Raw genomic sequence first — 19,791 nt, forward strand, 5'->3', positions numbered from 1 at the left:
TTTATTAATTTTAATTATTTCGGTTTGTTTATATTTATTGTTTGTGAGCTACCTTAATGTTTACTTAAATTGTCTTATTTACCAATTGTATGATCATTGTTGTTTGGTTCATTTGTCCGTTAGGATTTTTTATATTGTTTTGTATTCCCTTTTGTTCATATTTGTTTACGAACTAATCGCACTTTTTGTCCCTAAATTATACTGCAGTATTTTCGTTCAGTTTATTTATTTGGAAATGAACTGTTGTAATAGTACATAAACAAAAAGAAATTTGTAGGCTCAGTAATAACTGACTTTAGAATTAAAATTTAGTTTGTTGGGGATAAAGACTGCGGTAAGTCGCTTAATATATTTATAGGTTATTTTTTTGTAATAAGTTCTTTTTTTAGAAATAAACGGTTGCTCAAGTATATGCATCATTAATTGTAAATTTGTGGTTCATTTATTTGGGACTGGTTAAATTAGCTGTCCTCAACATATAGGCTCAGGTCGCAGCCAGCGACAAATTTTATTTCGCAATTTTTTGAGCGATCTTGTGGTTCCTTGCCTGCCGGAACATTTTACTTGTACTTTATGTGAATTTGTGGTTCCAAGCTGCCGGAACAAATAGAAATAATTGTGAAGCCGTCCCATGCCTGCCGGTACAAGTGTTTAAACTAAAGTATGAAATTTTTGTGGTTCCTTACACGCCGGAACGAGTAAAACTTTAAGCTGAATTTGTGTGTATTGTAACCTGTCCTGCTGGAACAAATTGTGTTTTTTATTTGTGATAAATTGTGTGGTTCCTTGGCTGCCGGAGCAATTAAATTTTAATCTGCAGTGAATAGCAATTAAGTTGTGAATTTTTGTGAAGCCCCAAGCCTGCCGGAACAAATTAATTTTTTGTAAAATATTTGGAGTGTGTTGCTGTTAAATATTTGTGAATTTGTGTGCCCTTTGAAAATATTTGTGATTCAAGATGCAACGGTCGCCATCTAGAAAAAGCTCTCGTTTGCAGACAGCAACTAGCCAAAATGTGAATAGTTCCACGCCTGCCGGAACAAATAGTTCAGCAAATGTTTCTCAAATGCCGTCGGTACAAAATGTCAGTTCTGTTGCCCTCGGAACAACGGTAACTAGTGCCTCTATAAGTGCCCCTAGAGAACCTACACCTGCTGTATCAACGCAAAACATTTTCAGTTCAACAAGTGAAGAGCCCTTTAGTCTGCCGCCGTTAGTGCCCGGTCCTAATGTGAGAACCCAGCCACCACAAACCATATCGTCTGATAATGAGAACCTGCAACGACAAATTGATATCCTGCAAGCTCAATTGGCAAACGCTCAACGTGCTTTAAGAGCAAATCAAAATTTAAATACGCCGAATGTTATTGGACATAATGCGCCAGTCATCCAAAGTATTAGCGGTGGCCCTGAGAACATGGTTGATCGCCGGAATCCAACGCCATATTCCTATGTTAGTCAGTCAGACCAGTTGATGACATCTCAGCCTCTTATTGTTTCCCCTGCTACAGTGCCCATGCCAGTACAACGCAAACTTTATGATCTGCCCGAATTTTGTGGTACTCCCGAGGACTGGCCAATGTTTTTGTCTGCCCTTGAACATTCGACAGCGGCATATTCGTACAATAATTTTGAAAATTGTTTGAGATTGCAGAAGGTTTTGAAAGGTGAAGCCAGAGAGTACGTGAAGTCGTTGCTCATCCACCCAAATAATGTGCCAACAGTTATAGAGCAATTAAAGCTACAATATCGCCCAGAGTTGCTTATTCGATGTCAATTGCAACAGATGAAGGAAGTTCAGCCCATAGCAGAAAACGCGATCGATAAATTGGTGCCGTATTCCATTAAGGTCAGAAATTTAGCAGCATTTTTGGAATCTGCCAATGGTTATCAACATTTGTCGAATCCAACACTCATGGAGGAGTTAGTACAGAAGCTTCCAATGAGCAAACGTTTGGATTGGGCCCAGTTTGCTTCAACGTTACCTCAGTTGCCGACTATTTTGGATTTTAGTACCAGCGTGTTGCAAATTTGGTAAGAAGTGTGCAAATAAGCAGTTCAAGTGGCAATAGATCTAGCAGTGATCCAAAACGAAAAGTGGTTTTATATGTTTCTGATGGCCCAGAACGTCAGTTAAAATGTTTTTATTGTGTTGGCCCACATAAAATTTTTGATTGTAAGAAATTTTTAGAATTGAGTGTGCCTAATAGATGGAGTGAAGTGAAGAGATTGAAGTTATGTTTTTCGTGTCTCAGTGGTGGTCATTCAAGTAAAGATTGTCGTCGGCGTAAGCAGTGTCCAATGGAAAAGTGCCAAAGAAATCACAATAAATTACTGCATGAAACTAAACCTAATGAACCAAGTGAACGATCCGTAAATGTGCCGCCAACAGAGAGAGCTTCAACAGTCGAACCAGTGCTTAGTTGTGTTTCCAGTGCTAGTGAAAGAAGTGATTTGTTGTTCAGAGTGCTCCAAGTGGTTCTTTATGGACCAAATTGTGCTATTGAAACTTATGCACTCCTAGATGAAGGTTCTTCGGTCACGATGATGGATAGCTCTTTAGTGAGACAGCTTGGAATGCATGGTCGACAAAGTCAATTGAATTTGAGTTGGTATGGTGGTAAATCGGCACAAGAACCAGTTATGGTGGTGGATCTTCATGTGAGCGGTGTTAATAAGAAGAGGAAATATGCTTTGAAAAATGTGTATGGTGTCTCGAATTTGAAGTTGCCTAGTCAGAGTTTTAATGCGGATTTAGTAATGAATCATGGTGTGCCTTTAAACTCATATGAATGTGTGGATCCAAAGGTACTAATTGGATTGGACCATTGCCATTTAGGATTGCCCGATGAAATAGTCCCTTTGGAAGATGCTGGTCCATATGCTGCCAATACTCCTCTTGGATGGGTTGTTTTTGGAAACGTGAAAGGAGGTCGCCCTGGAACACAAACATGTTTGCTGACACAGTTCGATAATTTAAATAATTTGGTGGCAAATTATTTTGAAACTGAAAATGTTGGTGTTAAGGCTCTACCAGTGATTGAGTCAAGAGATGAATTATGTGCACGAGAGATATTGAGAAATTCGACGAAGAGGGTTGCCGGAAGATTTGAATCCAGACTACTATGGTGTAATGATGACGTAGTCCTGCCGGATAGCTATTCCATGGCCCTTAATAGATTTTTTGGAATGGAAAGAAAAATGAAAAATAATCCTGAATTTGGGGCGGCCTATAAACAATTAATGAGTGAATATTTGCAGAAGCGGTATGTACGCAAATTATTATTGAGTGAAGTTGATACATTTCATCCGAGAACGTGGTACTTGCCCCACTTTGGTGTCGTAAACCCTAATAAGCCAGGGAAGATTCGTATGGTGTTCGATGCAGCAGCAAAGGTGGAAGGTGTCTCGTTGAATTCAAAGTTATTGAAAGGCCCTCAGCAGTACAAACCGTTGCCATCAGTTTTATTTAATTTTAGAATCGGTTCCGTAGCTGTTTGTGGGGACATAAAGGAAATGTTTCATCAAGTTGTTGTTGCTGAGGAAGACAGGTGTTCGCAGAGGTTCTTGTGGCGAGATGATGCTAGTGGTCCACCGGAAGTGTATGATATGCTTGTGATGACGTTTGGAGCTGCCTGTTCGCCCTGTATTGCCCATTATGTGAAGGAAATACATAAAGTTGCTGGTTTTGAAATGCTCAGGAGACATAGTGTACTTTGGGACGAGATGTTGCCCATTGTTGCGTCATTACAAGCGATGTGGAATAAATGGCGCCAAGAGCTAAGAAATGTTGTCCATGTAAAGGTTCCACGATTTTATTTTGGAAATGGTTTGCCCTTGGAGTTAGAGCTGCATATTTTTGTTAATGCCAGTGAAGATGTTTGGAGATGGTTGCCTACAGTTCTCAATGTTGCCGATGATACTACAAGAGCTGAAAATAAAGTTGATTTTTCCATTGAAACACGTTGGTTCCAAGGGCCACAATTTTTGTATGAAAACGAAGCTGACTGGCCGAATAAGAATTCTGAGAAATCTGATGATTTGTGTGAAGAAGAACTACACCCCAAATTTGTCATGCTGGTTAGTACAAATTTAGTTATTGATTTTCATCGTTTTTCTTCATTTCTCAGGCTTAAACGAACAATGGCTTGGGTTCTGAGATTTATCAATCGCTGCCGAAAATATGATAAATGTAATGGTTCGAGATGCCTGTGTGCTGAAGAGTTAAGGGTTGCTGAAACTAGTCTGTGTCGTCTGTCCCAAGAAGAATGTTTCGCCTTTGAAATTAACGTTTTAAAATCTGATGGTTCTTTAAAAAAGGACAACGAGTTATTTTCCCTTTCGCCTTATTTTGATGAAAATAATTTACTTCGAGTGAGCGGTCGTATTAATGGTGCAAGTTGGTTGCCTTTAGATGCCAGGCACCCCATTATTTTGTCGTCCTGTCACCGCTTTACACAACTATTTGTTGCCCATGTGCATAATAAAATGAGACATCAAAATTTTGAGGCTACCATAGGCGAAATAAGAAAAAGATTCAAATTGCAACATTTGTAAGATTCGTCGTGCTGTTCCAGTAGCTCCTTTTATGGGATCGTTGCCAAGTGATAGACTAACTCCATATGTCCGGCCATTTACTTATACTGGTGTTGACTATTTTGGCCCATAAAATGTGACTGTTGGTAGACGCCATGAAAAACGTTGGGTTGCCCTGTTTACGTGCCTTACAATCAGAGCTGTACATTTAGAAGTGGCCTATGATCTATCTACTGATTTGTGTATTTTGGCTATACGGAATTTTATAAATCGTCGTGGCACCCCGTTGAAGATTCGGAGTGATAACGGAAAGAATTTTGTTGGAGTTAACCAAGAAGCCCAGCGATTTGATGAAGTATTTGATCTGGTTAAAATTGAAGATGAGTTGTCCACAAGGGACATTGAATGGCAGTTTAATTGTCCACATAATCCTGCAGAAGGTGGAATATGGGAGCGAATAGTTCAATGTGTTAAAAAGGTTTTAAGAGTAACCCTAAAAGAAGTCGCCCCAAAAGAGCACACCTTGCAAAGTTTTTTAATTGAAGCCGAAAACATCGTGAACTCTCGCCCATTGACTCACTTGCCTGTCAGTCCGGAAGACGAAGAACCATTGACGCCTAAATATTTCTTGTTGGGTTCTGCAAATACGGCTCAAACGCCAGAAGGTATTGAAATTATAAAGCCAGTGGTACTGAAGAAGCAGTGGCGAATTGCTCGAGATCATTTTTGGAAAAGATGGATTGTGGAATATTTGCCCACACTTACAAGACGGTCCAAATGGTGCGAACATACGAAGCCTGTGGCCCCGGGAGATCTTGTACTAATTTGTGATCCAGCTGTTTCCCGCCGAGATTGGAAGAGAGGTCGTGTCGTAAATGTGTTTCCTGGCAGTGATGGTGTAATCCGAAGAGCTGATGTCCAAACAAGTAGTGGAATACTTAAACGCCCAGTTTCCAAACTAGCAGTCCTTGATTTGGAGTAGTGAATCGTTGCCGATCCACGGGGGTGGGAATGTCGCCGATGGCTCATATATTTATTTATTTAAATTTATTACGATTTTTATTTTTATTAATTTTAATTATTTCGGTTTGTTTATATTTATTGTTTGTGAGCTACCTTAATGTTTACTTAAATTGTCTTATTTACCAATTGTATGATCATTGTTGTTTGGTTCATTTGTCCGTTAGGATTTTTTATATTGTTTTGTATTCCCTTTTGTTCATATTTGTTTACGAACTAATCGCACTTTTTGTCCCTAAATTATACTGCAGTATTTTCGTTCAGTTTATTTATTTGGAAATGAACTGTTGTAATAGTACATAAACAAAAAGAAATTTGTAGGCTCAGTAATAACTGGCTTTAGAATCAAAATTTAGTTTGTTGGGGATAAAGACTGCGGTAAGTCGCTTAATATATTTATAAGTTATTTTTTTGTAATAAGTTCTTTTTTTAGAAATAAACGGTTGCTCAAGTATATGCATCATTAATTGTAAATTTGTGGTTCATTTATTTGGGACTGGTTAAATTCGCTGTCCTCAACATATAGGCTCAGGTCGCAGCCAGCGACACTTGTTTTCATAGCTAAATATCTTGCTTCAGGGGGCGGATTCATAATAATGTCTTTTACAGCAAATAAAACAGATGGATCAAGATGACTTAAGAGATATTCATATTTCGTAGAATCTTGAGTAATTCCATTTCAATTAAAAGTGGAATCAACCTGTAGAAACCAAATTTCTGGTTCTTCACGCCAAAAAGGAGGTAACTTTGCAATACGTGCAGCACAAATTGTCGGATGTGATAATTCTTCATTATTTGAAATATTTGAATGTTGAGAAGATTGTTGTTGTAGGCCAGAAGTCTGTGGATTCTCATTTGCAGAATGAGAAATTTGTACATCTTGTTCTCGTGGCGTCAACGGCATGATTTTTCTTTTTGATCGGGGTCACCAAATTGTAGAGGTTTTCTTTTTATATAAAAATTTATTTTTATTTTTTTTTTAAAAGATCTCTTACGAACAAAATATTTTTTATAAAGAAAAAATTTAACAGAAATTCAGAAGTAATTTGATTAGAAAAAATACTATTAAATGTTTAAAGTAGAAGTGCTACACTACAGTAGGAAAAAACATTCATGACTATTCCTGTTCTCAGTTTCACCATTCTCCCTATTTTTGGAAGCATAATTACAACAATAAATTTTAAAAAAATCTCATGTAAACATTTATAATTAGAAACGCTGAGGAAATTACATAATATTGTTGTAATTATGCTTCCAAAAATACGGTGAATGGTGAAAGTGAGAACAGGAATAGGCCCCATTGTGTTTTATATATTCTGAGGTCGTATGGAAAAACTAGGTAACTGGTTAGAAATACCTCGTACAATTTATAATTTAAGTTTAATGTAAATTCTTGATCTTCATCTATAACTTTGGCAGTGAAGACAACTGAACTGATTCATCTTAAAGACTGTATAAGTGCAAAAAAGCTTGGTGTAAATTGGAAAACATTTACAGAGCTAAGGATCTTGCAAGAAAGGTTCATTTATTCACATTTTGTTCAATAGCTGTTAATTTGAAGGATGCTGATGTAAATATTCCTAGTGAATTACTTTCAATATTTTTATTGTGTAGTTTGCCTCCTGAATTAGAAAATTTTGTTATTGCAATTGAAAGAAATTCGCAATTGGCTAAATTATATAAGGATAGTGAACCTGCTAGACTAAACAATGAAAATCGTTTTTCTATTCTGGAATGTGAAACAGATGAACCAGTAAATAAAATTACCTCTACAAAACCACCCCCTATTTACTTGAGAGAAAATAATTCAAATTCACTGGTTCAGAGCCTGATCTTATTAATAGGAGAGAACTCTTTTAAGTTATCCCAATCAAGAAAGGCACGATTCATGAAACTAAAATACACGTCAATAGTGAAAACGATTATAGAAAGGTTGTAACAGATTTTGAAACTCAAAATAAAAGTTTTTACACTTGTCAGCTGAAAGGAAGCAAGGGTCTACAAGTGTTAATAAAGGGTATTGACTGTAATGTTGAACCACTCGAAATAAAGCAAAGCTTAGAAGATAAAGGTTTTAAGACAAAAAATGTGATAAACATTAGAAATCGCGAAAAAAACCCCAACCACTCTTTCGTGTTGAACTTGAACCCGGTGACATAAACCTGAAAAAAAATTAAACACATCCCATATATAACCTGAAGTACTTATTGCATCGGTAGAAGAACCACATAAACGATTTGGCCCCGTCCAATGTACAAATTGCCAAGAATATGGGCACACCAAGGCATATTGCAATTTGCCACCAGTATGTGTTATTTGCGGGGAGTTGCATAACACATTCCAATGTAACAAATCCAAAGATGATCCTAAAATAATAAATGCAGCAATTGCGGAGGTAACCACAGAGCAAACTACAGGGGTTGTCCTGTCTACTCAATTGTTAAAAAATCACAAAGCCAGAAACCGAAGATTTTCCCCGCTCAGCCATTAAATAACATCAATATGAACTACCCCCCGTTGCAACAGACATACGACAACAAAGAAACAACCAAACTCAGACGCAAGTCCGTCAATCACAAAACCAAAATATGAACTCAGAGGTAAGAGAGCAAACGCCAATTTTCAATTTTACCAGACTAGAATCTACAATAGAAACTCTTGTGCAATCGGTAAATAACTTTACATGCTCAATGAGTAACATGATGCAAGAAATGCTTAAGATGTAATCAATGTTATTGCAGGCTGTGCTTAACAGACCATGAACTGCCTAAGAATATGTTTTTGGAACGCTAACGGCATTCGCCAACATAAAAACGAACTCGAGTATTTTCTTAAAAGTCATGAAGTTGATATAATGTTAGTTTCGGAAACCCATTTGACGTCTAGAAGTTTATTTAAGATAAATGGATATGTTTTTTATGGCACAAATGATCCAAGAGATAGAGCATGTGGAGGCTCTGGAATTTTAATTAAAACCCGTATCAAACACCATTCAATGTGTGATATTTGTGAAGATTATCTTCAAGCTACGACAATCTGTTTGGATGATTGCTACAGAAACCTATTAATGTCGTCGATATATTCACCTCCAAGGTTTTCGATTACTGAAAACAAATATGAACATTTTTACGAATCACTAGGACCCCGATTCCTGGCAGCTGGCGATTATAATGCTAAGCATACTTACTGGGGATCAAGACTTGTAACCCCGAAAGGTCGCGCTTTGTTTAATACAATTTCTAAATTGAAGCAAAATACCCGATGTCATTGATTTTGCAGTTACAAAAAATTTACCAATGGAACTAATGCAGGTTAAATCTTCATTAGAATTATCCTCGGATCACTCATCCACCTTCGTTACTCTATTGAACCCCCTATAAATAGTATCCCCGACTTGTCACTCTGCAATATCTAGCACGAAAATAAATTGGTTGAAATATAGAAAATATATTAGCACACACAGTACAGAAAATATGTATATCGCTAAGAACACCAGAAGATATTGATATCTCACTCAAAAATTTTGAACAAAACTTAAAACTTGCTGTTGAACACGCCACTCAAATAACCCAACAAATAAGATACAATAGACTCTATTCTGCAGACATTGAACAGTTATTAGCAGATCCCCTCAACTTAAAACGGAGCTTAGAAAAGGGTGCAAACGCCTCAGTGTGCTTCTTCACAAACGCAAAACTGACTCAATTAATAAATATCTGGAGAACTTAGATGCCACCCAGTACTCAAATTAATCTCTATGGTGAGCTACAAAAAAATTAAAAAGACCTGTTACGTAATTCTAGTGGAATCTATGTAATTCTAGTGGAACTATTGGATATATCGCAACGAAATTTCACAAGGAATGAGCTGAGGTGTTGATTTACAGTTGTTTAGCTTCTTAAGCGACACCGAGCCCAAGGCATATTTAACCAGATGGCAGCGTAACGCCACACTGTGGGAAAAATTACCAATCTAGCTTATAAAAAATATTTTTTTTTTTTTAAATTTATAAACCTATAGCATAGAATAATTCTATGATAGTTGCTACTAAAAAATGCATGCAACATTTTTCGATTGATATGTTAATTATGAAAATACAGGACCGTAAATGTATGCAATGAATAAGTAGTACGTTCATGGGGGATTTTGGTTTCATGTTTCACCCAATGAATTATCAAAAGTTTTATTGTGCTATTGAACCTACACTTTATTTTTGGATAAAACAAGTCCTAAAGATTACGAGGACATGATTTGTTGTAGTGAAAATGATTTTAGTAATACCTTTTGCAATTAAATATATAAAAGTATATTTTTGTCAAAATTTCTTAATGTGAAAAGGGATTAGAAAAAAGTACCCCTAATTGCCGCCAAACTAATTTTTGAATTTGAAACTAGACCTAATAAAGTAAGTCTGGACAAAAAATTGCCTGCCACAAAGTATAATTTTAAGCAATTGTTTAACCCTCTGGCTCTGGCACCAATATTTTTCTATGAACCGTGGCACTATTTACATTTGTAAATACGTTTAATTTCTTGTATAATACATTTAATTATATAAATATATAATTAATAAATATAATCATATTGTTGGGATTAGGGTTCTATAAGTCGAATGTTCGAACAATCGACTTTTTGCTGAAAAAGTCGAAGTCGACTTTTTGGTCGGAAAAAAGTCGAATAGTCGATAAAAGTCGACATTTTAGATTGTTAAAAAATATTTAATTTCAACATTAAACTAAAACTATTGCAATTTGGTACACTTGCATTTTTTGTAGTGTATGCTAATATAAATAATAAATAAATGTTTATAAAATTAAGCTTTTTTCTACACAAAATTCTTCCAACATTCTTCTAACTATTATCGCCTTGATAAATTTTATTTTTATCGCTAAACATTGCAAAAGGCGCATCAATAAATGTAGAAACTATATATTTTTTACAAGAAATGGTAAAAAGTTGAAAAAGTCGAAGTCTAAAAAAATCGAAAAGTCGATTTAACTAAAAAGTCGAAGTTCGAAAAGTCGACTTTTTAAAAAACGAAAAAAGTCGAAAGTTCGAAAAGTCGACTTTTAAAAAATGGAAAAAGTCGAAAGGTCGAAAAGTCGACTTTTTGTTTCAGCTATAGAACCCTAGTTGGGATACTCAACCATTAGGGATATTGGTGTAGCCGTCCTTAATTTCACCACAATAGGACCAGGCTTCAAATAACTAGTACCAAAACAGTGTTTAAAGGGCACCATACATTATCAAAATGCTTGATGTCACTTTCGTGTACGTGTAATTTGATGCTTTGATGTACACTTGATTGATGACTCGTCAATCTTCATTTTATTTTTGATTTTGTGGTCACAAGTATACTTTGTGTTGTGGTGTTAACACCAATAGCGGGAATTATATTTAATTTTTATTTGCACTAAAATGTATTTAAAAATGTGAATATAGGATGCAACTTTAATTGCAATAACGAGAACATGTTGAGAATAAAGAAAAAAACAAAAATAATAAGTGAAATATATAATATAAAAAATTATTCTCTTCATCCGACACACTCATCAACCTCACACATTGAAATATTTTTGTAAATGACTTCGTGATTGATGAAAAAACACCATACCAAGGCGAATTTATACAAGGTGGAGTCAGTCAAACAGCTGATGATTTTTTTTTTCGCTTTTTGGTTCTAACAGTTGTCAAAGCTAGTTTTTATATTTAAATATCTACATATTCTAATCGTATTAACAAAATATTTATTTTTTAAATAAATAAGTAAAGCTCTCACTATACAATTATCTACATTACATTAAGTTTTAATACTTATTTGTTTAATTTTTGTTTTTTGACGTTTGTTCAGACCAATTGTTGTATTTGTAGAACTGATAGCACCTTGTATGAATTCGCCTTGCACCATACACTATCAAAAAGTGACATCAAGCATGCTAAATATCAAAATGTTTTTGATTTTCCATCAAGCGTTGTCGGTGTCACACATACAAACACATTTTCACTAAAACTACCATAGTGCTTGATGAGTATTTTGATAGTGTATGGTGCGCTTAAAATTGAGATATTTAGGCCGGGTCGAATTGTATGGACTATAAAAAAGTAAAAAATCGTATATCAGAAACGCAATCTACGAAAAATTCTAAGAAAGTTTCCTCAAGAAACCATAGGTCTAAAAAGAAATCCTATCTTGCTCATTTCGACTTTTATTCAATGATATTTCAGTATATATATGGGGAATTTCATGTCAAGTGAACCAACTTTTGAAATCGATGTCTTCCGATCGGGATGAAATTTGCACCAAGGTTAGCTCTATTGGATAGTAACTCAGACACAATTTTTCAACAACATCGGTCGAGAACTCTCTGAGTTATAGGGGGTAAAATTTTGACAATTTGGTCAAACAGGGGTTTTTTCTTATCCATGTAACTTATTACCTATTGTTCTTAGCAAAATGTGTCCCAAATAGTATAGATAGCTATTTCTTCGATCTTTCGAAAAAAAATATTTAAAAAAAAAATAAAAAATTTTTAATATTTTTTTTCCGAAATCAAAAACTTTTTTTTTTTTTTTAAATTTTTTCTCTTTTTTTTTTTTTTTTTTTTTTTTCTTAAAATAAAGTTAAGATATTTTCCTTGAACACCTACTTGGTCGCTTAGTGGGATGCGAGTGGGATATCTATCAAAATAAATATTTTGTAACTCAAAACATAAAATTTTTGACTTTTTTTGCAAAATCAAAAACTTTGTTGACTTTTTTTTACAAAATGGACCCTTTTTTAATCTTTTTTTTTAGGTCAAACAAAAGCTTAGATATTATCCTTGAAGACCCTTTTGGTCGCTTAGTGGGATGCGAGTGGGATATCTATCAAAATAAATATTTTTTAACTCAAGACTTACAATTTTTGACTTTTTTTTTTGCAAATACGATTTTTTTTCCAAATGGGCCCTTTTTTTAAAATTTTTTTTGTAGTCAAAAGAAAGCTTAGGTCCATTCCTTTAAGATATTTTTAGTCCCTTAGTGGGATGCGAGTGGGATATCTATCAAAATAAATATTTTAACACAAAAATTGTATGTCTTGAGTTACAAAACATTTATTTTGATATATATCCCACTCGCATCCCACTAAGCGATCAAAACCATCTTAAAGGAATAGGCCTAAGCTTTCTTTATAGTAAAAAAAAAAATTACAAAAAGGGCCCATTTTAAAAAAAAGTCAAAAAAGTTTTTGATTTTGCCAAAAAATCAAAAATTGTATATCTTGAGTTACAAAATATTTATTTTGATAGATATCCCACTCGTATCCCACTAAGGGACCTAAAATATCTTAAAGGAATGGACCTAAGCTTTCTTTTGACTAAAAAAAAAATTTTAAAAAAAGGGCCCATTTTGAAAAAAAATTCGAATTTGCAAAAAAAAAGTCAATAATTGAATGTCTTGAGTTACAACATTTTTATTTTAATAGATATCCTACTCACATCTTCCTAAGTGACAAAATAGGTCTTAAAGGAAAAGACCTAAGCTTTCTTTTGAGCAAAAAAAAATTTTTAAAAAAAAGTCCCATATTGGAAAAAAATTTCGATTTTGCAAAAAAAAATTAAAAAATTGTTACAAAATATTTATTTTGATAGATATCCCACTCGCATCCCACTAAGGGACTAAAAATATCTTAAAGGAATGGACCTAGGCTTTCTTTTGAGCAAAAAAAAAATTAAAAAAGGGCCCATATTGGAAAAAAATTTTGATTTTGCAAAAAAAAATTAAAAAATTGTATGTCTTGCGTTACAAAATATTTATTTTGATAGATATCCCACTCGCATCCCACTAAGGGACTAAAAATATCTTAAAGGAATGGACCTAAGCTTTCTTTTGACTACAAAAAAAATTTTAAAAAAAGGGCCCATTTGGAAAAAAAATCGTATTTGCAAAAAAAAAAGTCAAAAATTGTAAGTCTTGAGTTAAAAAATATTTATTTTGATAGATATCCCACTCGCATCCCACTAAGCGACCAAAAGGGTCTTCAAGGATAATATCTAAGCTTTTGTTTGACCTAAAAAAAAAGATTAAAAAAGGGTCCATTTTGAAAAAAAAAAGTCAACAAAGTTTTTGATTTTGCAAAAAAAGTCAAAAATTTTATGTTTTGAGTTACAAAATATTTATTTTGATAGATATCCCACTCGCATCCCACTAAGCGACCAAGTAGGTGTTCAAGGAAAATATCTAAACTTTATTTTAAGAAAAAAAAAAAAAAAAAAAAAAAGAGAAAGAGAAAAAATTTAAAAAAAAAGTCAAAAAAGTTTTTGATTTCGGAAAAAAAATATTAAAAATTTTTTATTTTTTTTTTTAAATATTTTTTTTCGAAAGATCGAAGAAATAGCTATCTATACTATTTGGGACACATTTTGCTAAGAACAATAGGTAATAAGTTACATGGATAAGAAAAAACCCCTGTTTGACCAAATTGTCAAAATTTTACCCCCTATAACTCAGAGAGTTCTCGACCGATGTTGTTGAAAAATTGTGTCTGAGTTACTATCCAATAGAGCTAACCTTGGTGCAAATTTCATCCCGATCGGAAGACATCGATTTCAAAAGTTGGTTCACTTGACATGAAATGCCCCATATATTTTTTTAATAGTTTTTTTTTTTTTTGGATAAAATTCGAAATGCGCAAGATAGGATTTGATTTAAGATCTATGGTTTCTTGGGGAAAATTTCATAGAATTTTCCGTAGAATGCGTTTCGACCCACACTAATAAATAGGGTTAAATAAATATAACTTGTGATGGCGCAAAACCCCATCAAAAACAAGAGGTTTTTTTCAATGAAAATTAATTTTTTAAAAATTTTTATTGCAAAAAGCTATTGCTATGATTTAATCTAATATATAAAAATCTCGTGTCACAATGTTAGTGTTTGAAATCCTCCGAAACGGCTCAACCGATTTTTATGAAATTTTGTATGTATGTTTGGTAGGTATGAGAATAGGTCGTAAAGTATATTTCATACCGCTAGGTCACCCTATCCAAAATTTAATTTTACAATTTTTTGACCAAAAGTTTTTTTTCGCATTTTATTTATTTGACATTAAAAAATACCTATAACCTCAAGTTTTCTTCTACCGACCCTCACCCACCCGTTTCTTAGCCGATATTTAAGTATTTTGTATGAGCAATATCCAAATGTCAATATTTACCTATTTTTATGAAATTTTGTACATATTTTTGGTAGGTACGAGAATATTATATTTCATACCGCTAGGTCATTAGGATGTCCCTATCCACCCATTTTTTAAATATTTTTCGCAAAAAAAATTTTGTTTGTATTATTTCTCTTCATTTGGCATCAAAAATACCTATAATGCCAAATTCACTTAGAATACATTCATTATTTTTTATTTAACAACCAAAATATTCACTACACCATTTCCAATTGCATTTCAGAAGTTTCTAATTGTATTTCAGAAATTTCCAATTGAATTTCAGAAATTTCTAATTATATTTCAGAAAATTCCAATTCAATTTCAGAAATTTCCATTTATATTTCAGAAATTTCCATTTATATTTCAGAAATTTCCAATTATATTTCAGAAATTTCTAATTATATTTCAGAATTTTCTAATTATATTTCAGAATATTCCAATTATATTTCAGAACTTTCTAATTGTATTTCAGAATTTTCTAATTGTATTTCAGAATTTTCCAATTGTATTTCAGAAATTTCCATTTGTATTTCAGAATTTTTAATTTATATTTAAAATGTTTCTAATTGTATTTCAGAATTTTCCAATTGTATTTCAGAATTTTCTATTTGTATTTCAGAAATATTCATTGGTATTGCTATTAGAATTTTCTGAAATACAAATGGATATTTCTGAAATACAATTGGAAAATTCTGAAATACAAATGGAAACTTTTTAAGTATAAAATAAAAATTCTGAAATACAAATGGAAATTTCTGAAATACAATTGGAAAATTCTGAAATACAATTGGAAATTTCTGAAATACAATTAGAAATTTCTGAAATATAAATGGAAAATTCTGAAATATAATTGGAAAATTCTGAAATATAATTAGAAATTTCTGAAATATAATTGGAAATTTCTGAAATATAAATGGAAATTTCTGAAATATAAATGGAGATTTCTGAAATTGAATTGGAATTTTCTGAAATATAATTAGAAATTTCTGAAATTCAATTGGAAATTTCTGAAATACAATTAGAAACTTCTGAAATACAATTGGAAATGGTGTAGAAATAATATGTATGGCAGAACAACGTTTGCCGGATAAGCTAGTTAACATATAAAAAATTTTTTGTTGGGTTTTATTTAACAAAAAATTCTGATTTATTTTGTTGAACTTTATTTAATATCAAGAAAAATTGTAATTTCCACTAAAACCTTCCTTTTGGTGCACCCTGTAATGAAACAGGGTATCTACAAATACAATATATTTAAAGATCACTGTTTTAGCTACAATCGCTTCATATATATGTATCTTACTCCTCAGATCAATAGTTTAAAAGATACGATTTTTTATAAGCTAGATTGGTGATATTTCCCACTGTGCGCCACCTTGTCAAAAACTTGTTTACAAACATTTTTAAATTTGTTATAAGATTAAAAAGATTATTTTATACTAGCTGACCCGGTGCGCTTCGCCACCCCAATTAGAAGATTGAAATAGTACTATTAAGTCTCCCTTTGTGAATCTGATTGTAAATGTCTAATTTCATATTTCTGGGTCCATTATTATAGAAAATGCAAAAGAAAGTTACCACTAAACCCGTCAAGTTTGAATTTTAAATTTGTATAGCCTTTCCTATATTATCAACTAATTTTGTTTCTATAACAATTAATATTTAAAAATTATCACAAAACCGAAAAAAAACGAAACCGCGGTTTTGAAATTCTTCGGTTTTTTGGAAACTCTAGGTCCGTTATTATAGTAAATTCAAAAAAGTACCTATGAGAACAAAGGAAAAGTACCAAGAAGTATGGCCTTGAATTTTCACTCAATTGGGACCATAGACGCCTAATTTCATATTTCTATGTCCATTATTGCAGAAAATTCAAAAAGTACCATTAGAATATATAAAAAGTACCAAAAAGCCACCACTTGTGGTTTCCAACTCACTCCCATATAAGCTTAATTTCATGGTTTTAGGTTAATTGATGAAGAAATTACAAAAAGTCGAATAAAGAAAAAGTACCAAAAAGTCTATCTCTAGAATTCTCACTCACTTAGGACCATATATGCTAAATATCATGTTTCTAAGTTCATTGTTATAGAAAATTCAAAAAAGTACCATTAGAATAAAGAAAAAGTACCAAAAAGTCTCCCCTAGAATTCTCACTTACTTTAGAACATATACGAATAATTTCATATTTTTATGTCCATTATTACATAAAATTCAAAAAATTACCGCTACAATATATAAAAAGTACCAAAAATCAGGCACTTGTGGATTCCCACTCACTCCGGTCCATATAAGCTTTATTTCATGTGTCTAGGATCATTGGTGAAGAAATTACAAAAAGTACCATTCGAATAAAGAAAAAGTACCAAAAAGTCTCCCCTACAATTCTCACTGACTTAGGACCGAGTATGCTTAATTTCATGTTTCTAAGTCCATTGTTATACAAAATTAAAAGAAGTACCATTATAATAAAGAAAAAGTACCATTAAGTATCCGCTTGAATTTTTACTCAAATAGGACCATATACGCTTAATTACATATTTCTAGGTCCATTATTATAGAAAATTCAAAAAGTACCATTATAATATAGAAAAAGTACCAAAAAGCAGTCACTTGTAGATGTCCACCAACTCTGGCCCATGTAAGCTTTATTTCAAGTTTCTAGGTTCATTGGTGAAGAAATTACAAAAAGTACCATTCGATTAAAGAAAAAGTACCAAAAAGTCTACCCCTAAAATTCACACTCACTTAGGACCATATATGCTTAATTTCATGTTTCTAAGTCCATTGTCATATAAAATTCAAAAAGTACCATTAGATGAATAAAAAAGTACCTATAGTTCAGTTCTCACATTTTGGTACCTAAATATTGTACCCTATTCCTAACACAAACTTCACTCAGATACATATCAGCTAACTTTAATGTCGATAAGTGAAATATTTTAAAAATATTAAAAAAAGTACCATTAGGAGAAAAGTACCAATTTCCCTTTTCTTCCTTGAACACCCCTCAAGTTCGAACTTTAAAAATATTCCATTTTGCCAAAATTGTTTATGCTACAGACATGTCTCAAAATATTAAAATCTGTCTTAATGTGCCCAAGAAAAAATATGTTTTAAAAAAAGTACCAAACTGTTTACCCGGTTTTGGCCCAATATACACCTTGGCACACCCTGTTAGTTAATTTTTGTACGCATCCAGGAACCAATGTTAAAAAATTATCAACATTGGCTTAATAATTTCAATAAAATGTATTTTCCCGATTTTATCCCCTTTTTGGTACCTTTTTTATCCACATTGCTTTGGTAAAATTTAATTCAAATAAATGTCTGTATTGTGGTGGGAGCTCATAATAAAATGTTCGATGTCTATGTCAAATTATAGAAAAACATATTTTATGAAAAAGTACCAAAAATAAACACAATTTTTATCCCTTAAGGGTTCGAATTTCCAAAAAGTACCAAACTTATATTTTTTATTTTTTGTTAGTTAAAGAATATGATTTAAAATTTGTTTCTGTTTATTGGTTTAAAAGATACATAGGGTGCAAAAAAAGTACCAAAATACAGTTTTTACCCGTTTTCTCCCCTAAAACTTTCGAATTTCCAAAAAGTACGAAACACCTGTCAGCTTATTTTCTAAATGGAGTAACATGCTATTTTAAGTTTTTTTGTATCTTTATTAGTTTTGAAGATATAAGGTTACCGAATTTAACCGTTTTTATCCTTTTTTACCCCCTAAACGTTCGAATTTCCAAAAATCCCTTCTTATCGGATCGTTTTGGGGAGGGAGGAACCCACAGTTAAAATTTCGTGATGAATCAGTCAGTCATTCAGTCAGTAACGTTACTCTTTTATATATATAGATTTAAAAAAATATTTAAAAGTGTTAAAAAAAACTATTCCATTTATAAAAGTGAGTTTTTGTGAATTTTTTTTTTGACAGTTACACGGTTTTACACAAACAAAAATAACTATTGTTCGTCATTCCCACGACAGCCGGTTCTATGCACCGGAATGACCCGAGTTCACTCGGCCAAGGTCTGTCAACTCAGCAAACACAGCTGCTACAACAACAACAGCTATTGTTCTTGTATTGCTGTAATTGTGTAGTTACGCTGCACCTTGTTAATACATACATCTTGACCGAGACCAGTAAGTGGCCCCTGAAGTGATTCATTTATGATCCGAATAAGCTGAAATTTAATATGTAAATTGTCCCTGAGAAAATCTACAAAAAATATGCTTTCATATGTAGCTTATCTTTTTTAGTTCAGGAGATATTTAATATAAGATTACATAAGTTCCCGCCAGATCATATTGTTTTTTAAAATCATGAAAAGAAATTGCCCGTCATACTTGGCTAATAAATTTGTTTTTGGAGGTTCAACAATATCGAGTACGATAATCTACCCAATACATTATACTCTTATTATGCACAGATCTTTTATTATGAAAGTGGCGAGAATATGGAACTCGATTATTCCGTATACTGAAAGAAGATTCTCCCATAGTGTGGCGCAATTTGAAAATATTTTCAAGATGGCTATTGAAGTTTGAATGAAATCATTTTATTGTATATAAATTATCAAATCCTTTCATTAATGTTGCTGCAAATCATCACTCTTCTTTCTTCTCAGTTGTGTTTGTATTGAAAAAATGTTAAGTTATTTTTTATATGTATGTATATAAATTCATTTAAATATATATATACAGTAGCCCAAGAAAGTCTACATACAGGAAAAATTATTATGTTACTTTAATTTAAAGTTGTTTTTTTTAGTTTTTTATGAGATATATAATAGTACATGTCTTATGTCGATTTTACCAAAAAAAAAATTCAAATAACGCCCAAAAGTTCACCGTTATTAGAGTTATTGATTCTGAGCAAAATATCGAAAAAATTTATTCTCGGTCACACCTACTTTTGGGTGGGCATGGCTATTAAGTTTCATAATATTTTGAACATAAAAGCCAAAAAACCAAAAAAAAAAAAATCGTTATTTGACTCAGAATCAAAAATTCTGATAACG

This window comes from Calliphora vicina, chromosome 5 (assembly GCF_958450345.1).
Source record: "Calliphora vicina chromosome 5, idCalVici1.1, whole genome shotgun sequence".
NCBI lineage: Eukaryota > Metazoa > Arthropoda > Insecta > Diptera > Calliphoridae > Calliphora > Calliphora vicina.